Raw genomic sequence first — 12,142 nt, 5'->3', positions numbered from 1 at the left:
AAAACAAGCTCTATAGCTATATGGCTTAATGAGGTCAAAGAATGTTTTGAATCAAGTGTGGCTGCTGGTAAGACCCATATATTATTTGTTCCCAATGGATAGTCACTTTGTATCAAAGATCTTTACGATGTGAAGATCCAACATGTAACAATAGAATGGATATGAGCTTTTTGTAACCGGAAACTTTACGTGAGATGTGAGCAAGTGGTATCAGCACAAATGCATCCCGACGACCACCGCAGTGGCTTGGAGCTGCGGGAAATAAAGGCACCTGCAATGGCGCCCGCTGTGATTTAACCTGCTCAGTCGCGATGCTCCACGAGTATCCACCTCTACGTGCCGTTTGCAGGCACCGGTCAGCGGCTCCTCTTTGTATGAAAACAAATTCCAGGCAGAAGAATGCTGCAGCCAGTTCGTGATATGGGTCTAACTTCAGCTGGGGTCCAACAGAATCAACTTCTGACGCGTTTCGCTCCTCCCACAGGGGCTTCCTCAAAGAATCCTTTGATGAAGCCCCTGTGGGAGGAGCGAAACGCGTCAGAAGTTGATTCTGTTGGACCCCAGCTGAAGTTAGACCCATATCACGAACTGGCTGCAGCATTCTTCTGCCTGGAATTTGTTTTCATACAAAGAGGAGCCGCTGACCGGTGCCTGCAAACGGCACGTAGAGGTGGATACTCGTGGAGCATCGCGACTGAGCAGGTTAAATCACAGCGGGCGCCATTGCAGGTGCCTTTATTTCCCGCAGCTCCAAGCCACTGCGGTGGTCGTCGGGATGCATTTGTGCTGATACCACTTGCTCACATCTCACGTAAAGTTTCCGGTTACAAAAAGCTCATATCCATTCTATTGTTACATGTTGGATCTTCACATCATAAAGATCTTTGATACAAAGTGACTATCCATTGGGAACAATTAATATATGGGTCTTACCAGCAGCCACACTTGATTCAAAACATTCTTTGACCTCATTAAGCCATATAGCTATAGAGCTTGTTTTTTTACACGTCTGTGCACAGAGTATGCTTAAGTCCACCTCCATGTATTAGAAAGTATACATATTTGTTATTATTTTTTGATGTTTTAAAGACCGGTCTTGTTTTATTATATGATAATTTATACAATAGTAAATATATTTTGAATTTATCAGGAGTTTGTCATTCTTGTCAGCCATATCTTGTAATTATATAACTATAGCGCAAGAGTTTTTTCAAATTGGAGTTACTTGGTCAGGGGCAAACACGTTTGCTAAAATAAGATTTTACTTACCGATAAATCTATTTCTCGGAGTCCGTAGTGGATGCTGGGGTTCCTGAAAGGACCATGGGGAATAGCGGCTCCGCAGGAGACAGGGCACAAAAAGTAAAGCTTTTCCAGATCAGGTGGTGTGCACTGGCTCCTCCCCCTATGACCCTCCTCCAGACTCCAGTTAGGTACTGTGCCCGGACGAGCGTACACAATAAGGGAGGATTTTGAATCCCGGGTAAGACTCATACCAGCCACACCAATCACACCGTACAACTTGTGATCTAAACCCAGTTAACAGTATGATAACAGCGGAGCCTCTGAAAGATGGCTTCCTTCAACAATAACCCGAATTAGTTAACAATAACTATGTACAATTATTGCAGATAATCCGCACTTGGGATGGGCGCCCAGCATCCACTACGGACTCCGAGAAATAGATTTATCGGTAAGTAAAATCTTATTTTCTCTATCGTCCTAGTGGATGCTGGGGTTCCTGAAAGGACCATGGGGATTATACCAAAGCTCCCAAACGGGCGGGAGAGTGCGGATGACTCTGCAGCACCGAATGAGAGAACTCCAGGTCCTCCTTAGCCAGAGTATCAAATTTGTAAAATTTTACAAACGTGTTCTCCCCTGACCACGTAGCTGCTCGGCAAAGTTGTAATGCCGAGACCCCTCGGGCAGCCGCCCAAGATGAGCCCACCTTCCTTGTGGAGTGGGCCTTTACAGATTTAGGCTGTGGCAGGCCTGCCACAGAATGTGCAAGTTGGATTGTGCTACAGATCCAACGAGCAATCGTCTGCTTAGACGCAGGAGCACCCATCTTGTTGGGTGCATACAATATAAACAACGAGTCAGATTTTCTGACTCCAGCTGTCCTTGCAATATATATTTTTAATGCTCTGACAACGTCCAGTAACTTGGAGTCCTCCAAGTCACTTGTAGCCGCAGGCACTACAATAGGCTGGTTCAGATGAAATGCTGACACCACCTTAGGGAGAAAATGCGGACGAGTCCGCAGTTCTGCCCTGTTTGAATGGAAAATCAGATATGGGCTTTTGTAAGATAAAGCTGCCAGTTCTGACACTCTCCTGGCCGAAGCCAGGGCTAGAAGCATGGTCACTTTCCATGTGAGATATTTCAAATCCACCTTCTTTAGTGGTTCAAACCAATGAGATTTTAGAAAGTCCAAAACCACATTGAGATCCCACGGTGCCACTGGAGGCACCACAGGAGGCTGTATATGTAGCACTCCCTTAACAAAGGTCTGGACTTCAGGGACTGAAGCCAATTCTTTTTGAAAGAAAATCGACAGGGCCGAAATTTGAACCTTAATAGATCCCAATTTGAGACCCATAGACAATCCTGATTGCAGGAAATGTAGGAATCGACCCAGTTGAAATTCCTCCGTCGGAGCACTCCGATCTTCGCACCACGCAACATATTTTCGCCAAATTCGGTGATAATGTTGCACGGTTACTTCCTTCCTTGCTTTAATCAAAGTAGGAATGACTTCTTCCGGCATGCCTTTTTCCTTTAGGATCCGGCGTTCAACCGCCATGCCGTCAAACGCAGCCGCGGTAAGTCTTGAAACAGACAGGGACCCTGCTGAAGCAAGTCCCTCCTTAGAGGTAGAGGCCACGGATCTTCCGTGATCATCTCTTGAAGTTCCGGGTACCAAGTCCTTCTTGGCCAATCCGGAACCACTAGTATCGTCCTTACGCCTCTTTGCCGTATAATTCTCAATACTTTTGGTATGAGAGGCAGAGGAGGAAACACATACACCGACTGGTACACCCAAGGCGTTACCAGCGCGTCCACAGCTATTGCCTGCGGATCTCTTGACCTGGCGCAATACCTGTCCAGTTTTTTGTTGAGGCGAGACGCCATCATGTCCACCATTGGTCTTTCCCAACGGGTTACCAGCAAGTGGAAGACTTCTGGATGAAGTCCCCACTCTCCCGGGTGAAGATCGTGTCTGCTGAGGAAGTCTGCTTCCCAGTTGTCCACTCCCGGGATGAACACTGCTGACAGTGCTATCACATGATTCTCTGCCCAGCGAAGAATCCTTGCAGCTTCTGCCATTGCACTCCTGCTTCTTGTGCCGCCCTGTCTGTTCACATGGGCGACTGCCGTGATGTTGTCCGACTGGATCAACACCGGTTTTCCCTGAAGCAGAGGTTCTGCCTGGCTTAGAGCATTGTATATTGCTCTTAGTTCCAGAATGTTTATGTGAAGAGACGTTTCCAGGCTCGTCCATACTCCCTGGAAGTTTCTTCCTTGTGTGACTGCTCCCCAGCCTCTCAGGCTGGCGTCCGTGGTCACCAGGATCCAATCCTGTATGTCGAATCTGCGGCCCTCCAATAGATGAGCACTCTGCAACCACCATAGAAGAGACACCCTTGTCCTTGGAGACAGGGTTATCCGCAGGTGCATCTGAAGATGCGACCCTGACCATTTGTCCAACAGATCCCTTTGGAAAATTCTTGCGTGGAATCTGCCGAATGGAATTGCTTCGTAAGAAGCCACCATTTTTCCCAGGACTCTTGTGCATTGATGTACAGACACCTTTCCTGGTTTTAGGAGGTTCCTGACAAGCTCGGATAACTCCTTGGCTTTTTCCTCCGGGAGAAAAACCTTTTTCTGAACCGTGTCCAGAATCATCCCTAGGAACAGCAGACGAGTTGTCGGCATTAACTGGGATTTTGGAATATTCAGAATCCACCCGTGCTGTTTTAGCACTTCTTGCGACAGTGCTAATCCCATCTCTAGCTGTTCTCTGGACCTTGCCCTTATTAGGAGATCGTCCAAGTATGGGAAAATTAATATGCCTTTTCTTCGAAGAAGAATCATCATCTCGGCCATTACCTTTGTAAAGACCCGAGGTGCCGTGGACAATCCGAACGGCAGCGTCTGAAACTGATAGTGACAGTTTTGTACAACGAACCTGAGGTACCCCTGGTGTGAGGGGTAAATTGGAACGTGGAGATACGCATCCTTGATGTCCAAGGATACCATAAAGTCCCCCTCTTCCAGGTTCGCTATCACTGCTCTGAGTGACTCCATCTTGAACTTGAACTTCTTTATGTACAGGTTCAAGGACTTCAGATTTAGAATAGGCCTTACCGAGCCATCCGGCTTCGGTACCACAAAAAGAGTGGAATAATACCCCTTCCCTTGTTGTAGAAGAGGTACCTTGACTATCACCTGCTGAGAGTACAGCTTGTGAATGGCTTCCAAAACCGTCTCCCTTTCGGAGGGGGACGTTGGTAAAGCAGACTTCAGGAAACGGCGAGGTGGATCTGTCTCTAATTCCAACCTGTACCCCTGAGATATTATCTGCAGGATCCAGGGATCTACCTGCGAGTGAGCCCACTGCGCGCTGTAATTTTTGAGACGACCACCCACCGTCCCCGAGTCCGCTTGAGAAGCCCCAGCGTCATGCTGAGGCTTTTGTAGAAGCCGGGGAAGGCTTCTGTTCCTGGGAAGGAGCTGCCTGTTGCTGTCTCTTCCCTCGACCTCTGCCTCGTGGCAGATATGAATAGCCCTTTGCTCTCTTATTTTTAAAGGAACGAAAGGGCTGCGGTTGAAAAGTCGGTGCCTTTTTCTGTTGGGGAGTGACTTGAGGTAGAAAGGTGGATTTCCCGGCTGTAGCCGTGGCCACCAAATCTGATAGACCGACTCCAAATAACTCCTCCCCTTTATACGGCAAAACTTCCATATGTCGTTTTGAATCCGCATCGCCTGTCCACTGTCGCGTCCATAAAGCTCTTCTGGCCGAAATGGACCTAGCACTTACCCGTGATGCCAGTGTGCAGATATCCCTCTGTGCATCACGCATATAAAGAAATGCATCCTTTATTTGTTCTAACGACAGTAAAATATTGTCCCTGTCCAGGGTATCAATATTTTCAATCAGGGACTCTGACCAAACTACCCCAGCACTGCACATCCAGGCAGTCGCTATAGCTGGTCGTAGTATAACACCTGCATGTGTGTATATACTTTTTGGGATATTTTCCATCCTCCTATCTGATGGATCTTTAAGTGCGGCCGTCTCAGGAGAGGGTAACGCCACTTGTTTAGATAAGCGTGTTAGCGCCTTGTCCACCCTAGGAGGTGTTTCCCAGCGCTCCCTAACCTCTGGCGGGAAAGGGTATAATGCCAATAATTTCTTTGAAATTATCAGCTTTTTATCAGGGGCAACCCACGCTTCATTACACACGTCATTTAATTCTTCTGATTCAGGAAAAACTATAGGTAGTTTTTTCACACCCCACATAATACCCTGTTTAGTGGTACCTGTAGTATCAGCTAAATGTAACGCCTCCTTCATTGCCAAAATCATATAACGTGTGGCCCTACTGGAAAATACGGTTGATTCGTCACCGTCACCACTGGAGTCAGTGCCTGTGTCTGGGTCTGTGTCGACCGACTGAGGCAAAGGGCGTTTCACAGCCCCTGACGGTGTTTGAGTCGCCTGGACAGGCACTAATTGATTGTCCGGCCGTCTCATGTCGTCAAACGACTGCTTTAGCGTGTTGACACTATCCCGTAGTTCCATAAATAAAGGCATCCATTCTGGTGTCGACTCCCTAGGGGGTGACATCCTCATATTTGGCAATTGCTCCGCCTCCACACCAATATCGTCCTCATACATGTCGACACACACGTACCGACACACAGCAGACACACAGGGAATGCTCCTAACGAAGACAGGACCCACTAGCCCTTTGGGGAGACAGAGGGAGAGTTTGCCAGCACACACCAAAAGCGCTATATATAACAGGGATAGCCTTATAATAAGTGCTCAGCTGCTTTATATATATCAAAATATCGCCATAAATTTGCCCCCCCTCTCTGTTTTACCCTGTTTCTGTAGTGCAGTGCAGGGGAGAGACCTGGGAGCCGTCCTGACCAGCGGAGCTGTGAGAGGAAATGGCGCCGTGTGCTGAGGAGATAGGCCCCGCCCCTTTTCCGGCGGGCTCGTCTCCCGCTATTTAGTGAATCCAGGCAGGGGTTAAATATCTCCATATAGCCTCTGGGGGCTATATGTGAGGTATTTTTAGCCTTTATATAGGTTACATTTGCCTCCCAGGGCGCCCCCCCCCAGCGCCCTGCACCCTCAGTGACTGCGTGTGAAGTGTGCTGAGAGGAAAATGGCGCACAGCTGCAGTGCTGTGCGCTACCTTTAGAAGACTGCAGGAGTCTTCAGCCGCCGATTCTGGACCTCTTCTGACTTCAGCATCTGCAAGGGGGCCGGCGGCGCGGCTCCGGTGACCATCCAGGCTGTACCTGTGATCGTCCCTCTGGAGCTGATGTCCAGTAGCCAAGAAGCCAATCCATCCTGCACGCAGGTGAGTTCACTTCTTCTCCCCTCAGTCCCTCGTTGCAGTGATCCTGTTGCCAGCAGGACTCACTGTAAAATAAAAAACCTAAGCTAAACTTTTTCTAAGCAGCTCTTTAGGAGAGCCACCTAGATTGCACCCTTCTCGGCCGGGCACAAAAATCTAACTGGAGTCTGGAGGAGGGTCATAGGGGGAGGAGCCAGTGCACACCACCTGATCTGGAAAAGCTTTACTTTTTGTGCCCTGTCTCCTGCGGAGCCGCTATTCCCCATGGTCCTTTCAGGAACCCCAGCATCCACTAGGACGATAGAGAAATTTTACAAATTCGATACCCTGGCTGAGGAGGACCTGGAGTTCTCTCATTCGGTGCTGCAGAGTCATCCGCACTCTCCCGCCCGTTTGGGAGCTTTGGTATAATCCCCATGGTCCTTACGGAAGTCCCAGCATCCACTAGGACGTCAGAGAAAAGAAGAATTTACTTACCGATAATTCTATTTCTCGTAGTCCGTAGTGGATGCTGGGCGCCCATCCCAAGTGCGGATTGTCTGCAATACTTGTATATAGTTATTGTTACAAAAAAATCGGGTTGTTTATTGTTGTGAGCCATCTTTTCAGAGGCTCCTACGTTTATCATACTGTTAACTGGGTTCAGATCACAGGTTGTACGGTGTGATTGGTGTGGCTGGTATGAGTCTTACCCGGGATTCAAAATCCTTCCTTATTATGTACGCTCGTCCGGGCACAGTATCCTAACTGAGGCTTGGAGGAGGGTCATAGGGGGAGGAGCCAGTGCACACCAGCTAGTCTAAAGCTTTTACTTTTGTGCCCAGTCTCCTGCGGAGCCGCTATTCCCCATGGTCCTTACGGAAGTCGCAGCATCCACTACGGACTACGAGAAATAGAATTATCGGTAAGTAAATTCTTATTTTTACATCACTATGCATATGTTCCCAACATTGTAATCCTTAAACTTCTTTAAGGTCAGTTCAGATGAAACCTTTCAAATGCTTTTCTGTAGTTGGAAACTCCATATCATCTATGACTAGACTGCCTTAATATTTGGTTGCAAGGAAAACATGCTGTAAATTCATATGCAGATAGTGTGTTGATTCACTCAGTTGAGAGGGGGGGTGAGTTGCTGCCACTTCGGCGTGGCAACGCTAGGAATGAAAACACACCCAAGCTCACAGACTTGTACAAAAGCACCAAACCAACCAAAAATCAGCCACTCCAGAGCATGTAGCCACACTTATTCACACGTACTCACAGGGAGAGTCTAAAGCTGGCCATACACTTGTCCGATATGGCCTCTTTTCACCGATTCCAATGGATCGGGTCAGTAAATCGGGTTAAAACAGGACAAATTGCAGCTGTTTGACATCCGATTAGATGCGCGGTCCCAAGCGCATCAGGGCCGAGTTGGCGGTCGGATGTGCTGCACATAGGATAAATCGGAATCGCAGCCATCAGGTGCACATTGCAGCTAGGTTTTTTTTTTTTATAGTACCTGCGATATATTGCATACGATTTCTCAGATGTCTTCATCTGAGCAGCTTTTCTCTGGATGCTCCCACCCACACAGCAGCATGTGATAAATCGCATGTAAAAATGGCACATCAAGTACCAAATCAGATGGAAAACTCCCGAGGAAGTTCAAGGGACATCAGATCAGACTTGTGCCCCAGACAAATCAGAGTAACGTATGGTTGCCTTAAAGCTGGGAACACTGACAACAATTTGAGCGATTTGCCCAATATAGGCGAGTTTTTAGAACAAATCGTCCTAATGTGTGCCCACTGCATCGTTTGCGACATCTCCCATCGTCTTTACATACAGCTCAGTCAGGGGATGTCGCTAGCGATGACATGCTGCCACCACCCCATTGTTGCCGGCATCGGCAAGTGTAAATGCACTTGCCAATGCCGGCACCCCAGATGGGTCTGTCGCTCCCAATCTCGCTGGGTACACATTATCCCTTGATGTGTACATAGGCTTAATTCAATCGACCTCATTGTATCTTAATGTCCATACACACTGGGCGTTTTTGCCCAGCGTGTATGCACAGCGATGATCGCAGACATCGCTGGGCTGAAAAGCGCTCAGTGCATACACACTGGGCGCTTTTCCCCGCTGCCCAGCAATGTCAGCGGGGGTGAGCAGATTTCAATAGGACGCTATGGAAAGCCGCTCACCCCGCCGTTCATCTACTGGTAATACCAGTACATGAACGGTGGCCTCCAGCAATGAAGCGGGAGCGCGCATCAGCGCTCATCGTTTGGGAATACACACTGGGCGGCTTTGAGCTGAAAGCAGCTCAACACACCAAAAGTGAGCCGATTTCAGCTCAAAATCACCCAGTGTGTATGGTCCTTTACAGTTCAGTTTAACTTACCAAACAATCAGAGGACGTCAGAACAAATTTGGTGTGCACATATGCAACAAATAGCAAGGACATCATTTCCCACAAATGTATGTTTTAGGGCTTATTCAGAGTTTGAAGGTAGACCCTAATTAGGTTGACAGTCAGTAAGTCAACCCCATATAGCTGACATGGAAAAGATCAACATGATCAAAAGGTAGACAAGAAAAAGGTAGACATTTTTTTTGTGCCATTTTCACAGTCAGAGCACTGGGAACGCCAATTAGTGTACCACTCGCTATGCTGCAGCAAGGTGCACGTAGATGGTAAAGTATAAAAAAAAAAGCTGGAAAAATGCAAAAACACCTTAAAAAGTTGTGTCAACCATTACTGGTCAACACAGTCCAGATACTGGGAAAACACTGACTGCTTATTCATGTACTGTAGCAAGCAAAAGTGTGCAGCTTTATTTTCACACTTAAAATTCAAATAAAGCCAGGACACCCTTCCATCTTCTCAAATAAAAATCTCGGCACCTCTTAAATCTGTGCTGCAGGACCATAGTTTTTCCCTAGGTGAAAACTGACATACATACATACATACAAATATTGTATTAAATGACCTTCAGGCTGTGTGTATAAGGTGTATATGAAACATAAATGAATTGTGTGAATGTACACACATTTTGTTTAATGCACAAAGTTATAAAAAATATTGGCTAAAATGACCTTCAGGTTGTGTATATAAGGTGTATATGAAACAAATGCATTCTGTGCTTAGATTTAGGTCCCATTGCCATGATATCTCATTATGGTATGTAATTATTCCAAAATACGGAAAAATCCCATATCCAAAATACCTCTGGTCCCAAGCATTTTGGATAAGGGATACTATGTATGTGTGTATGTATGTATGTATGTATGTATGTATGTATGTATGTATGTATGTATGTATGTATATATATATATATATACATATATATATATATACATATATACACACACACATACATACACAAATAGATACATCCAGCACTCTGATCAAATTAATAAATGCCAGGGTGCCCTCCTAGAACTAAAGCAGCAGAGGTATCCTTCCCCACCTACGGCTCAGGTGTTAGCAGCGAAGGAAATGAGGCGGCACTCCATGGACTTGTGGCAAAACTTGTATTCAAAGCATAGTGACAGTCAATAACATTGTGTTCAAAAAGCAACAAAATGCAGGCATCTTACGACGTTTCAAGGCATAGCAGCCTTTTCATCAGGTAAGTAAACCCTAGTGCTGTGTGAAACAAAAAACAAAGGGTTTACTTACCTGGGGGTTTAAGGGTTTACTTACCTGATGAAAAGGCCTTGAAACGTCATAAGATGCCTGCATTTTGTTGCTTTTTGAACACAATGTTATTGACTGCCACCTGAGCCATAGGTGTGGAAGGATACACATACATATATATATATATATATATATATATATATATATATATATATATATATATATATATATATATATTTTACCTAACTCTGGGTCAAGATCTAATCTAGGTTCAGTCAGACTGCAATGCACAATTAATACCATGCTACTGTATTTGCGCAAAAAGGTTTTTAATGTCCGATTTGGCAAGTAATTTGCCGGCATTGCCTTATTTGTGTTACACAATGATTTAAGAGCAATTGCTGTCTTTAAATACCTTTAATCATACTGTTACCCATCTTGCAAAACATTCATAAAAAAAGATTTCCTTTTAAAATTCAAATAGTAAAAGATGGTGGAAACTTTACACTAAGTTATGTGGAACAAAGGTGGAAGTCTAGACAATGTCAGATCCTTTGAATACAAAAATTTAAAAAAAGTTACAAGGTTTACTTGCTTGTAGTAAAACACTGCACAATTATAGACAGATGAGGATGCAGTGTAGGGAGACATAATGTCACACATGAGACTACAGCCAAGTTCAAAGGTGCAATGCTAATAAACCAGACTAATTGTAGCCAAGAGAAAGTAGTAAAGTTATTTCCCGTAGGTCACCGTGTGCTCTATGTGCTCAGTAGTGAGAGGGTCTTCCCCTATAGCCTATGCTCTCAGTGGGAATCGTGCGACTTTCCCGAGAAATAGTGTGACACAGGCTAGCGCAGTAATATATATATATATATATATATATATATATATATATATATATATATTCACAAATATAAATAAATAATCAGAGGGATTTCCTCCCATTCATATACGTAGCAGTGAGTGGCAGAGGGGAACTTACAGCACCGGTCTATCAGCCCGGTAGCCGCCGCCTGGGGGAGGGGACAGCGGTGTATGTATAGACCACGAAACCGGCGAGCCTGTGACCCGGCTACATGATGCCGCTACCTTGTCCCTATGCTGACCCCATACATATACCTGCTGCGGGCAGCAGCCCCCCTCCTCACACACACACTGCTGCTGCTGCTGCTGACTCCGGGAGCCCCGGCTCCTCCTCCACGGCTGGGGGCGGCCCCTTTGTCCTCGCCTGCACTCCTCACACAGGGCCCATACTACACCGCAATATCGAGCATACGGGACAGACGAGCATTACCGTATCCGCGGCTCCCGCCTCCGATCTTCCGCTTCCCCCAACCGGCTCTCCGCCTTCCCCCCAGTGTGTGCGCGGCCACCAGGCTCTCTCAGCAGCACCGGTCCCGGGCGCCAAAGTACTAACCTCCCTGATCCTCCTCTCCCCGCCCACCCTGCTCCCGGCAGCAGTAGCCACGCCCACACCTGGCCCTCGCCTCCTCATTGGCCGCCTGAGCGGCGCCCGAAGCTCCCGCGGCCAATAGGAAGGCAGAGAGGGAAACGAAGCCGGCGCCAGCGATTCCCCCCTCACACAGTCGCGCTCTCCGCCGCGTCCTTTGTTCTGCTTTCCTATGTCGGGTGGGACAGGAGCGCGCACTGCCGCCTTCCCGGCACCTCCGCGATCTCCCTTCCTGAGCCGGGCAACTAATAGCGCCCGATACTTCTGCTTCATGCGCTGGTAATGGCAGATAGGATTAGACTTTGTTCCCGTACGTCCATTGTGCGTCAGACTACTAGCGCTGTCTCCGGCACATAGTAATAACTCTACCAGAGACGGTTTCGCGCGCGGTCACATTGGCGGGAGACGGACAGTGGGCGGTTGAAGTTTGAATTTATGACCTGCCCGTTGGCAACGATAACG

At 47.0% G+C, this 12,142-nt stretch overlaps 1 protein-coding gene across 6 annotated transcripts in view; it reads right to left on the bottom strand.

The window, feature by feature from the left end:
- EZH2 (enhancer of zeste 2 polycomb repressive complex 2 subunit) overlaps positions 1–11,607 on the bottom strand; it is a 328,928-nt gene extending 317,321 nt beyond the window's left edge. For 2 of the 6 annotated variants that reach the window (XM_063922427.1, XM_063922428.1), the window contains exon 1: positions 11,525–11,589. The gene's annotated coding sequence lies outside the window, so the exon portion shown is untranslated. Of the gene's footprint in view, positions 1–11,212; positions 11,293–11,349; positions 11,490–11,524 lie in introns of those variants that run through there. The other 4 variants (XM_063922429.1, XM_063922432.1, XM_063922430.1 and 1 more) reach the window with 4 other exon arrangements.
- Between the last annotated feature and the right edge of the window lie 535 nt (positions 11,608–12,142).

The sequence above is a fragment of the Pseudophryne corroboree genome, chromosome 5 (genome assembly GCF_028390025.1).
Source record: "Pseudophryne corroboree isolate aPseCor3 chromosome 5, aPseCor3.hap2, whole genome shotgun sequence".
Lineage (NCBI taxonomy): Eukaryota > Metazoa > Chordata > Amphibia > Anura > Myobatrachidae > Pseudophryne > Pseudophryne corroboree.
Note: the sequence above shows the minus strand (reverse complement) of the source record. Positions and strands in the feature narration are given on the sequence as shown.